Source organism: Ranitomeya variabilis, chromosome 4 (genome assembly GCF_051348905.1).
Source record: "Ranitomeya variabilis isolate aRanVar5 chromosome 4, aRanVar5.hap1, whole genome shotgun sequence".
Taxonomy (NCBI): domain Eukaryota; kingdom Metazoa; phylum Chordata; class Amphibia; order Anura; family Dendrobatidae; genus Ranitomeya; species Ranitomeya variabilis.
This window is the reverse complement of record NC_135235.1, coordinates 313183394-313189393: the sequence shown is the minus strand read 5'-3', so window position 1 is coordinate 313189393 and position 6000 is coordinate 313183394.

Genomic DNA, 6000 nt, shown 5'->3' with positions numbered 1-6000 from the left:
TAGCAGACACCATGTCACGTTTGGAGAGCCCCTGTGTGCCTAAACATTGGAGCGCTCCCACAAGTGACCCCATTTTGGAAACTAGACCCCCCAAGGAACTTATCTAGAAGCATAGTGAGCACTTTAAACTCTCAGGTGCTTCACAAATTGATCCGTAAAAATGAAAAAGTACTTTTTTTTCACACAAAATTTCTTTTAGCCTTAATTTTTTCATTTTCACATGGGCAACAGGATAAAATGGATCCTAAAATTTGTTGGGCAATTTCTCCTGAGTATGTTGATACCTCATATGTGGGGGTAAACCACTGTTTGGGTGCACGGCAAGGCTCGGAAGGGGAGGCGTGCCATTTGACTTTTTGAATGGAAAATTAGCTCCAATCGTTAGCGGACACCATGTCGCGTTTGGAGAGCCCCTGTGTGCCTAAACATTGGAGCTCCCCTACAAGTTACCCCATTTTGGAAACTAGACCCCCAAAGGAACTTATCTAGATGCATAGTGAGCACTTATAACCCCCAGGTGCTTCACAGAAGTTTATAACGCAGAGCCGTGAAAATAAAAAATAATTTTTCTTTCCTCAAAAATGATTTTTAGCCCAGAATTTTTTATTTTCCCAAGGGTAATAGGAGAAATTGGACCCCAAATGTTGTTGTCCAGTTTGTCCTGAGTACGATGATACCCCATATGTGGGGGTAAACCACTGTTTGGGCGCACGGCAGGGCTCGGAAGGGAAGGCACGCCATTTGGCTTTTTGAATGGAAAATTAGATCCAATCATTAGCGGACACCATGTCGCGTTTGGAGAGCCCCTGTGTGCCTAAACATTGGAGCTCCCGCACAAGTGACCCCATTTTGGAAACTAGACCTCCCAAGGAACTAATCTCGATGTGTGGTGAGTACTTTGAACCCCCAAGTGCTTCGCAGAAGTTTATAACTCAGAGCCGTGAAAATAAAAAATAATTTTTCTTTTCTCAAAAATGATTTTTTAGCCCACAATTTTTTATTTTCCCAAAGGTAACAGGAGAAATTGGACCCCAAAAGTTGTTGTCCAGTTTCTCCTGAGTACGCTGATACCCCATATGTGGGGGTAAACCACTGTTTTGGCACACGTCGGGGTTCGGAAGGGAAGTAGTGACGTTTTGAAATGCAGACTTTGATGGAATGCTCTGCGGCCGTCAGGTTGCGTTTGCAGAGCCCCTGATGTGCCTAAACAGTAGGAACTCCCCACAAGTGACTCCATTTTGGAAACTAGACCCCCAAGGGAACTTATCTAGATGTGTGGTGAGCACTTTGAACCCCCAAGTGCTTCACAGAAGTTTATAACGCAGAGCTGTGAAAATAATAAATGTGTTTCCTTTCCTCAAAAATATTTTTTAGCCCAGAATTTTTTATTTTTGCAAGGGTAACAGGAGAAATTGGACCCCAAAAGTTGTTGTCCAGTTTCTCCTGAGTACGCTGATACCCCATATGTGGGGGTAAACCACTGTTTGGGCACATGCCGGGGCCCGGAAGGGAAGTAGTGACATTTTGGAATGCAGACTTTGATGGAATGGTCTGCGGGCATCATGTTACGTTTGCAGAGCCCCTGATATGCCTAAACAGTAGAAACCCCCCACAAGTGACCCCATTTTGGAAACTAGACCCCCAAGGAACTTATCTAGATGTGTGGTGAGCACGTTCAACCCCCAAGTGCTTCACAGAAGTTTACAACGCAGAGCCGTGAAAATAAAAAATCATTTTTCTTTCCTCAAAAAAGATGTTTTAGCAAGCAATTTTTTATTTTCTCAAGGGTAACAGGAAAAATTGGACCCCAATATTTGTTGCTTAGTTTGTTGTGAGTACGCTGATACCCCATATGTGGGGGTAAACCACTGTTTGGGCACACGTCAGGGCTCGGAAGGGAAGTAGTGACATTTGAAATGCAGACTTTGATGGAATGGTCTGCGGGCGTCACATTGCATTTGCAGAGCCCCTGATGTGCCTAAACAGTAGAAACACCCCACAAGTGACCCCATTTTGGAAACTAGACCCCCCAAGGAACTTATCTAGATGTGTGATGAGCACGTTCAACCCCCAAGTGCTTCACAGAAGTTTACAACGCAGAGCCGTGAAAATAAAAAATCAATTTTCTTTCCTCAAAAAAGATGTTTTAGCAAGCAATTTTTTATTTTCACAAGGGTAACAGGAGAAATTGGGCCCCAATGTTTGTTGCCCAGTTTGTTGTGAGTACAGTGATACCCCATATGTGGGGGTAAACCACTGTTTGGGCGCACGTCAGGGCTCAGAAGGGAAGTAGTGACATTTGAAATGCAGACTTTGATGGGAAGGTCTGCGGGCGTCACGTTGCATTTGCAGAGCCCCTGATGTGCCTAAACAGTAGAAACACCCCACAAGTGACCCCATTTTGGAAACTAGACCCCCGAAGGAACTTATCTAGATGTGTGGTGAGCACTTTCAACCCCCAAGTGCTTCACAGAAGTTTATAACGCAGAGCCATGAAAATAAAAAATAATTGTTCTTTCCTCAAAAATTATGTCTTAGCAAGTAATTTTTTATTTTTGCAAGGGTAACAGGAGAAATTGGACCCCAACAGTTGTTGCCCAGTTTGTCCTGAGTACGCTGGTACCCCAAATGTGGGGGTAAACCACTGTTTGGGCGCATGTCGGGGCTTGGAATGGAGGGAGCACCATTTGACTTTTTGAATGCAAGATTGGCTGGAATCAATGGTGGCGCCATGTTGCGTTTGCAGAGCCCCTGATGTGCCTAAACAGTGGATACCCCTCAATTCTAACTTCAACACTAACCCCAACACACCCCTAATCCTAATCCCAACTGTAGCCATAACCCTAATCCCAACCCTAACCCCAACACACCCCTAACCACAACCCTAACCCCAACACACCCGTAACCCTAATTCCAACCCTAATCCTAACCCTAATCCCTACCCTATCCCTAATCCCAACCCTAACCACAACTGTAACCCCAACACACCCCTAACCCTATCCGTAACCCTAACCACAAGCCTATTCTTAACCCTATTTCCAACCCTAGCCCTAATTCCAACCCTAACCCTAAGGGTATGTGCCCACGTTGCGGATTCGTGTAAGATTTTTCCGCATGATTTTTGAAAAATCTGCAGGTAAAAGGCACTGCGTTTTACCTGCGGATTTACCATGGATTTCCAGTGTTTTTTTGTGCGGATTTCACCTGCGGATTCCTATTGAGGAACAGGTGTAAAACGCTGCGGAATCCGCACAAAGAATTGACATGCTGTGGAAAATACAACGTAGCGTTTCTGCACGGAATTTTCCGCACCATGGGCACAGCGGATTTGGTTTTCCATAGGTGTACATGGTACTGTAAACCTGATGGAAAACTGCTACGAATTCACAGCGGCCAATCCGCTGCGGATCCGCGGCCAATCCGCTGCGGATCCGCGGCCAATCCGCTGCGGATCCGCGGCCAATCCGCTGCAGATCCGCAGCCAAATCCGCACATGCCATAACCCTAACCCTACCCCTAATCCTAACCCTACCTGTAACCCTAACCTTACCCCTAACCCTAACCCTACCCGTAACCCTAACCCTAGTTCTAACCCTAACCCTAGTGGAAAAAGAAAAAAAATATATATATATTTTCTTTATTTTATTATTGTCCCTACCTATGGGGGTGATAAAGGGGGGGGTTTATTTATTCTTTTTTTTTATTTTGATCGCTGTGATAGAACCTATCACAGTGCTCAAAATGTACTTTTAACGAATCTGCCGACTGGCAGATTCGGCGGGCGCACTGAGCATGCGCCCGCCATTTTGGAAGATGGCGGCGCCCAGCGAGGAGGCGGACGGACACCGGGAGCCTCGGTGAGTATAAGGGGGGGAGATCGGGGCACGGGGGGGGGGCGTCGGAGCACAGGGGGGTGGCATGGCAGCACGGGGGGAGCGGGCAGGAGCATGGGGCAGCGGAGCACAGGACCGAGGGGACCGGACCCCATAACGGAGCACTGGGGGGGCGATCGGCAGGGTGGGGGGGTCACAATAGTGTTTCCAGCCATGGCCGATGATATTGCAGCATCGGCCATGGCTGGATTGTAATATTTCACCAGTTTTTCAGGTGAAATATTACAAATCGCTCTGATTGGCAGTTTCACTTTCAACAGCCAATCAGAGCGATCGTAGCCACGGGGGGGTGAAGCCACCCCCCCTGGGCTGAAGCACCACTCCCCCTGTCTCTGCAGATCGGGTGAAATCGGAGTTAACCCCTTCACCCGATCTGCAGGGACGCGATCATTCCATGACGCCACATAGGCGTCATGGGTCGGATTGGCATGGGTTTTCATGACGCCTACGTGGCGTCATGGGTCGGGAAGGGGTTAAAAAATATACTATTGCCATCACAGCCCCCCTTGCCTAAACTTCAGTGGCCTATAACAGTGAGACATTGCAGGAAAACAAGTTAAGAAGTAGGCCCAATATAGGGGTGTGGGTCTCTGTGACTTGTTATGGAGTGCATGAGCTGACATACAATTCCCCAATGGGGGGTACTTTTTTAATAAATAAAATAGTGCCATCACAGCCCCCTTGCCCAAAATTCACTGGCCTATAACAGTATAGAGCACATTCACCCTGGTCATCTAGTGGCATGTAAGGAAGAGACATTGCAGGAAAAAGAGTTAAGAAGTAGGCCCAATGTAGGGGTGTGGGTCTCAAACTTGTAATGGAGTGCATGACCTGACAAGCATTTGCCCATGGGGGGTAAATTTTCTAAAAATATTTCATGGGGATCATAGAAACCCTTTCCAAAAAGTTGACTGTCTGTAGCAGCACGGAACACGTGAACCCTGGTGATCTAGTGGTGAAAAATGATGAAAGGTGGAGGAAGGCCTCATCAAAAACTAGTCCCAATTTAAAGGATTGGGTTTCCTAGACTTGTAATGCCCATACACGCAGTGCATGGGCTGGAAAACATTTCCCCAAGGGGGATACATTTATTAAAAACATACCCAGAACTTTGCCAGTGTTCCCCTGCCTGAGCTGGATTGTACTTCTGTCTCTCTCGCTTGGACTCCTTGTTTGTACAACAAACTCTGACGTCTGCTGCCAGCGTTCTCACAAGGGCCTTCTGGCACTGCAACATTTTAAAACACCTCTCGGCCTCTGGCAGAAGAGATTGAAAGTTCTCCTTGTAGTTGGGTCTGGAAGTGTCACCAACCAGTAATGAGTGTCACCAAAAATTTTTATAATGCAAGGGTCGCGTGAAATGCAGCACAACATACTTCCTCCTCATATCGATGGCCTTGTTGATGTTGGTAGTCAACAACTGCCCTCTTCTGCTCACAAATCCTTTCCAACATATGCAGCGTAAAATGGGCAGACATACAGCGTACTTTCACTAGCAGATCCGGCAGATTCGGGTAGCTTTGCAGAAAACATTGAACCATGAGGTTAAGCACATGGGCCAAGCAAGTTAAGTGTGTGAGCTCACCTTGCCTCAGAGCCGCCACCAGGTTCCGGCCTTTGTCACACATGACCATGCCTGGCTGTAGGTTCAGCGGTGTCATCCAAATATCTGACTGCTCTTTCAGCGCTGTCCACAACTCTTCTGCATTGTGCGGTTTGTCTCCTATGCAGATTAGCTTCAGCACAGCCTGCTGCCTCTTGGCTGAGGCAGTTCTGCAGTGCTTCCAGCTTCTGACTGATGTGTTGATGTCAGAGCTGGAGGCTGAAGAGGAGGAGGAGGAGCTGTAGACTGTGGGGGCCACCCTGATTGACGTAGGGCCCGCAATCCTCGGCCTGGGGAGGATGTGTTCCATCCCAAGGTCTGACTGGGTCCTGGATTCCACTATGGTAACCCAGTGTGCTGTCGGTGAGATTTACAGTTCCTGGCCACAAGCACTTGTCCATGTGTCCAGGTTTAGGTGGATTTTCCCTGTAACAGCATTTACAGGGAATGGGTAATTTTGTGGGACAGATGCTGGTGTAATGCCAGTATCCTGAGTAATAAGTA